General features: G+C 49.0%; 1 long non-coding RNA gene across 1 annotated transcript in view; it reads left to right on the top strand.

The window, feature by feature from the left end:
- The first annotated feature begins 326 nt into the window (after positions 1 to 326).
- LOC118501155 overlaps positions 327 to 10,221 on the top strand; it is a 54,367-nt gene continuing 44,472 nt past the window's right edge. Inside the window, exon 1 of the long non-coding RNA XR_004903759.1 lies at positions 327 to 822. This is a non-coding gene — a long non-coding RNA (uncharacterized LOC118501155). The remainder of the gene's footprint in view (positions 823 to 10,221) is intronic.

Here is a 10,221-nt window from a genome sequence, read left to right as displayed (position 1 = left end):
ATTGAGCTGTTCCACAGCTGTGCTGTATCGTAACTGACATGTTTGCACTGAATAAACTTCCTTCTTCACTGCATCCCAAATTGAAATTCCCATTGGCTTTGAATTGGCACCAACGACCATCAGTTGAAGCAGCTTTGGAGAGATCATTATTTTTAGATTCTACGACTTACTGTGTCAGAGGAGGATATGTAGAAGAAAACATGAACTGATATAAGTGTTACCAGGGCAAAGCAAATCCAACCTTCTTAAGGAGTAAGACGCAATTCCATTCCTTTCCCTCCTTTGTAATGCCTTGAGAGGACCAAGAGTTTCACATGAGTTTTGTGATATATTACAAAATTTCAGCGCATATTTGAAATTCAAATGCACACCAGGTTCGAGATGTTATTTTTCAACTGTTCTCAACTGTCCCAAATAAAGCCTCTCCCCTGGGGCCACATGTGAGGTCGCAGGTCTCTCTGCCGACGCCGGGAAGGCTGTCCTTCCAGGAAGGGCTGCACAGCCCTGGGAACCGCCAGCCAGCTCACAAGAATGAAGAGAATGTCGGGAGAGGAAGTGGTGGCTGTGAGTCAGCATGAGTCATCTCGTTCCAATGAGAATGAAGACTGAGGTGTGTGCCTCTTTTCTTTCTTTCTTTCTTCCTTTTTTTTTTTCCGTCTCAATGGTACAGACATCATTGGGAATGGACGGAAATAAGTGACTGTAGGGTCGTTGCTTTTTAAGTTCCAAACACATTCCAGGCAGGCTGTGCCTGAGCCACTGTCTGTCCCCAGAGTGTCGCAGCGCTGTCCCCGGGAAGGTGGAGCTGTCAGCGTCTCCCCGGTGAGTATGCTTCTGTCATTTTTACAATCATTTCTGCAGTTTGCTGAAGAGTCTCCGTTGCGTTGAAGCTGTTGTGTTTGGAGCGAGCACTGCGTTCTGTTCAGACTTTGAGGAGCATGGTTTTAGAGAAGTGGCTGCCTCTGCCCCCACCCCCATAGCTACTGTATTTTAGCCTGATCGTCTGGGGAAGTTTCTGAATTGGTAATTGTGAGAATGTAGATGCTCGTCATGTAGTGCGTTGTCTTGGAAGAGACAGTGATTTTTGCCTGGAAAGGAAGCTGTTGGATTCTCCTGTCTGGAGCCACCGTGGAGCCCAGAGATGGAGGTGGGGACCTGTGCTTGCCCAGGGCTGCTGAGGCTGGGCTCCTTCCGCCTCTCGAGCTGGAGGAAACGGCCCCTGAGCACTCTGTGCCCACATGGTCTGAGCTGCTCAGTTTTAGGGCAAAAATACAATGCAGAGGCAAAATTTCGGCTTGCCTCTCTAAAGGCATATGAATGACTCCAGGAACTTACTGAATGTCTTTTCCTTTCCCTTAACTCTGAATGTCACAGGCTGTGGTGGAATCGGAAAGGAAAAATGCCAGGGGAGGGGCTGGAGCAGGGGTGAGGGCAAGGTGGCTGAGCCGTGGCGGCCTGAGGTGACCTTGGTGTGTGTTTCTCACACTGTTACTATTCTGCTCAGGCTTTGCTTTACTGTCAAGAAAAATACAGGAAGTATATTTTTTAAAACGTCGTTCTAGTTACTGTAAATGAAACGGTTAAAATGTCATAAAGACCTTGTGATAAACATTTTTTGAATTTGCTTAAAAAGCTGCACATCAGTAAGCAGAGTATGACAGAGCTTTTTCAGTACAGTCATTTGAGTGCGTGGGCTTCCTGGGTTAATAATGAGTCAGCACCCAATTTCTAAAATTGGAGCAGCTAAGAGAAGGTTCGATCAGCCCCCGGCACAGCGCGCTGGCTGGCTGCCCCCTCTAAGAGGATTGGTTTCTTTGGTTAAAATCAACTAAGGATGCTCCCCCGTTTGGCGCCTCCTTCCCAGCTTTGGTCCCAGTTCTTCTGTGTGCCGCTGAGAGGCCCTTGGCTAAAGGGTCCCCGTACCAGGGCCAGCTCCTTCAGCTGGTGTGGTGATTTTGAGGTGGAGCATACAGTTTGTTAGATAAAAAGTGCAGAGTTTATGATTGGTTGGGGTGGCTCAGGGCTGAAGCTGCATCTGGGGTCCCGTGATATTACATCCACTGAGGGACCGTGTGGGAGAGGCACTCAGGGCTTGAGCTGGCATTCTGCACATGCATGTAGGGTGGGCAGAGTGTCCACTCGAACTCAGAGCAGGCTTACCCTCCTCAGACCTTATACTTATCTATAAAGTGGGAGGAGTGTTAGGGAAATTAAAAATAAAATGCGATAACACAGCTGGGGTTGCTGCAGGCAGGCAGCTCAAGGGCCCAGTGCAGTCCTGTTTGAACACACCCCCCATCGAGTTCGGTCAGACCTGCCCAGGATCGGGTGTTTGTGCTCGTTGACTGTGGGTGTGCCTGCCTCAGAGGACTGCAGGGGGTCTCAGAGAGGTGGCATCTGCAGAGGGCGTACCGGAGTCCTGGCAACGTGAGCTCTACCAGCTTCCAGTCTCTGAAGGTCTTGGGCTCTCGGTCTCTGAGTTGGCGCCATGACTTTTCAAGCAGTCCTGTCATCCCAGTGTAGCCAGTGGTTGTTCCAAACCCCGAGAGTTACGGACATGCCTGTGCCAACTCAGGGCCTCAGCAAGGTGGACTCCATGGATTTCCAAAGTGGGAGACCAGCCCAGACTCCCTCTCTTGGTGAAGAGTCCTCAGATGTACCCAGAGAAAGGCCATCTTCATGGAGAGGAGGACCGGGGGCCACCTTCCGGAGATGGTGCCTCAGTGCTTCCCACACAGGCACTTCCTCCTGTGCCCGTTTCAGAGACCGCCGGGTGTTGGGTGTGTTTTGGTGCCCAGGTCCCCTGTCTTCAGATTCTCCCGGATAAGTGCTGTGGGGCAGTGGCTCGAGGTGGCTGGTTTCATCTTAGACAGTGAGTGCCTTCTTCCATGTAGAATTTGGGCTGTTGTTTCAAGGCTGCGAGTTGGCTGGCCTCTTAACCATGAGAAAGCAGCCTGCAGTAAACTGATATTATCACTTTTGTAATCAGGAGAGTTATTTTAAAAGGCCAGCAATAAAGCCACGATCGTGTCTGAAAGCAGAGCATTTATTCATATAATCTGCTTTGTCATTGTTCCAACTACTGAGCTGCTTCTGAGTGTGGAGGGGCAGGGAGGGAGGAGGGAAGCATTCTCCAAGAGAAACTGAGCAGACTCTTAACACGGCATCTCTGCAAAAAGAAAACGCTGACAGCCTGGTGATATTTAAAAGTTGCCCAGAGCCCTGTTGTCAGGTGCCCTCAGCTGGGGGACTGGCTTATGGCTTGCTGGCTCTGCTTCATGCCACCCTCGCCAATACCTGGCCCGGGCTCTCCTGACTTCCTGCTGGCAGGTTTCCATGGGATCCAACAGGTGTCTCCACCACTGGCTACCATGTGGTGAACTCACCCTCATGCTGAGCGAGTTACTTAACTTCTTGGCGTCCCACTTTCTTCATAGTGAAGTGTGAATGGTATTAGTTCCTGCCTTGTGGGTTCGTCTAAGATCAGTAATGATAGCTTAGCACATGAGTTATGGGAGATTCAATAACTGTGAAGTATACATTCACTGACTCAGAAATATGACAGATCCCTTTGTACCTCCACCTGGGCTGTGCCCCGCCAGCATCCATAGGAATCAGCTCTCATGCCCGACATGAGAGCCTTCTGTGTCATCAGTTCCATGGCATGCCCTGCTGTTGGGAGACAGTTACTGATGAGGTAAGTGGGAGTGCTTCTTGGCTCTCTCTAGGAAAAACCAGGTCCCAGATATCAGGGCAGTCATCCCTGTCACATCATCATAACAATCACCATCACCATCACCTTCATCACCACCACCACCACCTCCACCACCATCATCACCACCACCACCTCCACCACCATCATCACCATCATCATCACCACCACCATCATCACCCTCATCACCACCATCACCACCATCACCACCATCACCACCATCACCATATCAATATCATCAAATCGCCATCATCGCTGTTGTCAGCAATATCCTTACAGTAAGAACAGCTTCCTTCTCATCCAGTCCAACTGCATGATAGTAACTTTCTGTGACCACCTGTACCTCCCGACACACACACACACACACACACACACACACCCTGGGTGAGAGGAAGGATGGCTGGTTACTTGACTCACTTGAGGTCCAAGATTTCCAGGCAAGTGTATGAGGCAGAGCAGCTTCTTCAAAGATGCATCATGGGAGGGCAGCTTTGGGGAAGGAGAGCCCCTCACCCTCATCAGGAGAGGAGAGCCAGGAGAAGCAGGGGACTAGGAGAGTTCTGTGTGTGAATCAACAGGCTGAGGCCTCAGGCCAAAAAATCCAGGACCACAGCCTCAAGCTTGCCCCGAGGGTGGAAGCAGCTGGATTCTGTACTCATACTTCCTGTCTAAAGCCAGCTACAGTCAACTTCTGGTTACTGGAAAATCATCACAGTTCATGGAAGTAACTCATATTAAAAATATTAAGCAAGACACACTTAAACTAAAACCACAGCACATATAACATGGCCTTTCTTTTCCAATTCTGAAGATAATTCATGATTATGTAGCAACTTGGAGCCAAACCATCACACTCATGCTGTTGATGTGGAAAGGGAAGGCATCCAGTGCTTTATGGGTCGCTTTTCAGACTGCAGGTTTGGAGTACCAAGCCTTGGCTATAATGGGGTGGTCAGTTGTAACTGGTGCTCATATGTGGGAAGTTTTTCCCCTGTGCCACAATCCAGAGGTCCTCTCTGCCCAGAGTGCTGTGGATGAGCAGTGGTGTGCTCGGCCCAGGGCTGCAGGGTGGGATCGGGCTCCTCATGGGTGTAGGAGAGTTCCGGTTAGACCACAGAGCTCAGGAAAGGGGAAGTCAACACTCATCAGAAGGAAGTTGGGTGCCCAGGATGGAAGTGCTGGCAGCAGGTTTGACTGGTCTCAGAGGATGCCTCTGATTTTTTTAAAATGGGTTTTATTGTACCTTGTATAATTGGAAAAGCTAATGGCTATGGCAGATCTCATCTATTGTGATTTTCCTGCTAATCTTTTGCTTTCAGGATTGATCACCCTGCAGGTGAGGGCTTCTGCTATAGATTTTTAGCCCTTCCCCCACCCTGTCCTTCCAAAAATGTATCGTATTTAAAATATGATATTTTGAATGAGGGCAAGAATGGATCATTTTAGCTGTTCTTAGTGGACAAATTACTTATAGAGTGTGAGAGAGATGAAGCCATCACTCAGCTAGATACAAATAAAAGCTTTACAAAATAGCAGTGGCTCCAACAAGTGTCAGGCTTACCTGCTGTCAGACAGAAAAAGATAAGAGGCAGACTGCCCAGGGCAAGAGTCAACAAGTAGTTCATTCATCCATCTCACTGCTCTGCCATCTTAGCACTGGCTTCCTTTCTCAAAGTTGTCTTATGATTTCAAGAATGCTGCTGGAGCTCCAGCCATCACTGCTGCATTCCATACAGGAAAAAAGAGGAAGAGAGGGTGGAGGTGGGGACAAAAAGCTAAGTATTCTGGATGTCAGCTTCCTTTAAGGAGCTTTCCTAGAGTCCCCAAGTAAGCCTTTCAACCTTCATTTTTCATTGCCCACCCTATCTATAAAGAAGGTTGAGGAATGCCAATTTTTAACTGGGCACGGTGGTACCCCTGACAACACAGGAGTTGTTGACAGCACAGAAGCAGAAGGAAATGGGTATAGGATGGACAACCAGCAGTCCCTATGACAGAGTGCTCCTGAAGACAACTAGATTCCCAGTCCTATTAATGGACTTGGGACCCAGTCACTTAGCCTCTCTGTGACCAGGGTCTACTCTGTGAAGTAACCACATTGCTCTCACCAGAAGTGTCAGGAGGGGCATTGAGACTGTGCTCCTGGTGTCCAGGGCTTTCAACAAACTTGGAGGAGGGCATTCAAAGAACAGAAATCATTGTTTGATTTCTACATTATATCTAAATAGGATTTCTTTTCATTCATATCTTTTGCAAATATGTATCATTTATCCAGCCAGATAGTGATTATTTGAACACTACTTTGTTTATTGAGTACAAACATGGAGCCAGGCACTGTTCTGGGTGCTTTGCAAATATGACTCCTTTAGTCCTCACAGAACTGTGCGTGGCAGTTGGCATTACCATCCCCATCATCCAGACACAGAGACAGGGGTTAAGGCAGACTTGAGGGTCACCCTGTCAGTAAGTAGAAGAACTCGGCTTGGAACCCAGCGGTCTGGGTCTTTGCCCCAGGGATGTGGGGGTGAGCTGGCAGACAAGGTCTCTGCTATTTATGTCTTTCTGGTAAAATAGATGTAAATCCTATACTGTCAGGCTGTTTTAAGGGCCCCAAGAGATCAGCATAGGGAGGTGGAGCTGCTTCACCCCCTGAGCACCTCCAGCTTTGAGGAACCACATGACAAAATCAAGTCCACGCTGAGCACTCTCCCTCAGTAGACACACCAGGAATCTCAGCTATGTCTGAGCTCAGGACTCACCCCTGCTCGCTGCCAGCTCCTGAGAGCACCCGTGCTAAAGTCAGGACCACACCCTTCCAGCCCCAGGCGCAGCCAGGAAACTGTCCAGGCCTGGCTGCAAAGGTGAGGTGCTGGTCCAGCAAAGGGCAGAGTGGCTGAAGCAGAAGGGGCTCAGCTTTAAGGAACCGGGCTTATGCATATAATTCAACCTGATCAAAGGCCAGAGAAGGTAGAACTGCCACACCTCTGCTCTACATCACCTTGTTACCTAGTGACACAATTAGGGCTGTGAGGACGTGTAAGGACAGATGGATTTGCCCGCTGTTCTTCTATCTGAGACTGAGCCCCTTCCTGTGCTTTTCTTGCTCAGCACCATCTCAGGGCCTTGCTTTACTCCTCCAGCTTCTAGCTCCTTTATACACAAGGTGGCTAATGAGTAATTGAGGATTCCAGGAAAGCTCCTGAAAGGAGTCTGACATCTAAGAGACTTAACCTTTGTCTCTACTTCCCTCCTTCCTCCTGTGTGGAATGCAGAGGCAATGGCTGGAGCTCCAGAAGCCATATTGAAGCCATAAGACAACTTGGAGGAAGGAAGCCAGTGGTAAGGACAACAGAGAGGGAAGATGGTCACAGGCCTTGGAGGCCAGGTTCTCTGCCTGGAGATGTGACTGTTTTTGTAGTGGATTTACCTGCATGATGCAGAGGGAGGTGGGAAAAATCACTGTTGAAATTCAACCTATAGGTCAACTAGCAGGGTGTGTGGGGGTATTGGGGTGTCAGGGTCCTTTCTGTGTGCAGCTGTCTCTCCTGTCTCTGGTATTAAGGGCAAAAGCTCAGGGCTGCCGTAACTTCCACGGGCCCAGGTGTGTTAGCCCTCATGGCCCCTTCCTCATGAAAAACATTATGACTGTTTTAGTATAAAAATGAATGCCATCCAGGCCATATTCATTATTATATATTCATTTTCATTGTACTCAGGGTTTCCTTCTAATTTTAAAGTAAGTGAATACATTCTATTCTAAGAGTATTAGGCCCCAGATATCGTTCCCTTTGTGCCCAGATGCAGAGGTCAGCCCCGGGAGGCCTAGAGCAACCCCAGGAGGGTCAGGGTGGGCTCGAACTTCCTCTGATGAGAAGACATGTGAGTGAAGAGTGAAGATCTGATGGTAGTAGGTTTATGCCTTTCCTTTGTTTTTTCCTGGAGGTAGAGGACAGCTAGCACAGGGCCCTATCTCCCTGGTTATCTGTGTATCCACAAGCGAGTCGCCGAGCCTCTCTGACCCTTTGCACGGCATGGGTGAGGTGACCTACAGTGGCAAGTGCACGGCAACCCAGACTCTGTGTGGGAGGCACTGCTTTCCACAGCAGCCCCTCTCCACGAGCCCCCAGAAGGCCATCTAACCTACATTTAGCCCCTTCTCCCCTTCCAGAGGCAGCCCAGGAAGAAGCCCCTACTGAGAAGATGTCCTATAAAAAATCCAGCCAGTTTTCTGGCATTTGCCCATTTTGGACGTAGCTCTGCCCCACAAAGCTACTTAGTCACAGCCATGATAATAACTGTGGTCATAATTCAGCGCATTCAGTAACATTCATCAAGTCGCCATTCTGTCCCTAAACTGCTGAAGTACAATGCAAGCCCAGGCTTCGTCCACACCAGAGCCCTTCCAGATGTGTGACTGTCACCTCCTGTGTTCAATCTTTTCCTTCTTCCCACGGTCCCTGGAAGACGCAGCGTGCCACGACTTTTGCCCTGTGCTGCCCTCTCTGGCACAAATGGCAGATTTTCGACGCCCCTCTTCACTTGAATAGGGACCTCCCTGTACCAAACACGAGGCTGAGGTTTTGGCTCGCATGTCCACAGGTGGACCCTCACTGTGGTCGGGCTCCTCGTGTGGGGATGTGGGCAAAGCCACAACTCCCTCATTTTGCATTTGAGGGGCAAACTTTTTGCTTGTTTTTTTATTTTTCTAACCTAAGTAGAACCTCACATTATTTTTAGTGTCATCTTTTAGATTTGGCCCCTGTGTTCTTTAACATAACATGTGAGCCTCACAGCATCTGCAAGTCGGCATCCCTTCTTCATCTTTACCAGAAGCCCCGTGGGTCAGTGCGAACTCTGGGCAGAGACCCGGCCTTCCGCTGGAGGTTGTCTCCAAGGTCGCCAGCGTCCAACGTGTTGGAACAGCTCACTGTGTGGGAACAGCTCACCTGCTGTGCAGTGTCTCTGATGTGGATGAGAGGACAGTCGGTTGCATCATACAATCAAATGTGTGCTGTGACCCCCTAGGTGAATGGGGCACATAATGATGAGTCAGACCCAGCCAGACTTCTGATGGTTTCCATCCTGTCTCTCTCCCCCGTCCTCAAGTGCGAAGAGCTTCAGACAGACTAGCGAACCCTTGGACAGCTGGTGATTAGGTACTTGCAGCAGGTGACCTCAAACCTCTAGAGCATTCGAAGACTGTTGTCCATGATTGTTGTCACACAATCAATGAGTTTGTGGGTTCAGTGCATTTCCTTCACTTCAGACATGCTTTTCAAGCTGGCGCCACTGAACTGGGCCTGACAGACGAGTGGCTGTCTCCGTGTGGCGGTTCCTTTGAAGTCCCCAGAAGTGCCTGCTCTGCAGAGAAGAGAGATGAGAGGCACAATAAGTGCCGACTGCCATCCAGCTGCCGCCCCCGAGTGGTGACTGCAAACCAGGGGGCTCCTAGCCACTGTGTCTCCCTGCAGTGAGTGTCGCCTTCTCCCTGTTAATTTTTTGAGCCATGGCGAGGGGCACTTGCACAGCATAGGATCCGTCACTCAAGAGGGACCGATGGCTGTCTCCCCTAGCCCTTACCCTTAAAGTTGTACAGCTTCCTCTCAGCTTGTCTCTGCCTCTACCTGCCCTCTGGGTGGCAAAAAATTATTAGGATCTTTCAACTCCAATTTTTACCATTCTCTGTGAAAATGCATAGTCATGGACTTCTTACTGAAATAGAAATGTTTGCCCTGGTTAAGTGGGTTGGTTGTTGGAGCATTGTCCCATACACCAAAGGGTTGCAGGTTCGATCCTCAGTCAAGGACACGTACTTAGGTTGTGGGTTTGATCCCTGGTAATGTCGAGTACTGAAGGCAACTGATCAATGTTTCTCTCTCACATTGATGTCCTCTCTCTCTAAAAATCAATAAACATGTCCTAAGGCGAGGGTTTTAAATAAATAAATAAATAAATAAATAAATGGAAATTGTTCTCCATATTTTAGAAAATAGAGTGTTCCAGAATTATTTGAGCAAACCAATTGAAAAGATGATTTCAGTTACTCTCAGCTGTGCTGGTGGGAAAGAGAGGCCATTGGTTCTCATAGGGGGGGTTAATTTACATCTTCTGCAGGTCTTAGGGGAGATTAACCATACTGCCTAAAATGCAGGTAATGGATCTATTTCACTTTGAAAGGGCTCCTGGCAGCCAAAGGGATGAATTTAATATTTATGGGGGCTTCTTGAGGGCCAGGCGTGTGCTGGCTGCTTTGCCTCTGTTAATGGGTTTAACCCCATTTTCTCTCCACAAGGGCTAGTGTGATCAACCCAAGCTGCAGATGAGCAGACTGAGGCCCTGCAGAGTTGGAGGATGCACAGCTCAAGGCAGAGCTAGAATTCCTGCTCTCATCCCAAACACCGTGACCTGCAAGGGGCTGAACTTATGGCCTTGTGGACTATATCTTATTTTCCAAGACCACATGCAGATTCTACTGTTTCCAAGGGAAGACAACCCTTTCTGCAACCCGT

The sequence above is a fragment of the Phyllostomus discolor genome, chromosome 6 (assembly GCF_004126475.2).
Source record: "Phyllostomus discolor isolate MPI-MPIP mPhyDis1 chromosome 6, mPhyDis1.pri.v3, whole genome shotgun sequence".
Classification (NCBI taxonomy): domain Eukaryota; kingdom Metazoa; phylum Chordata; class Mammalia; order Chiroptera; family Phyllostomidae; genus Phyllostomus; species Phyllostomus discolor.
Note: the sequence above shows the minus strand (reverse complement) of the source record. Positions and strands in the feature narration are given on the sequence as shown.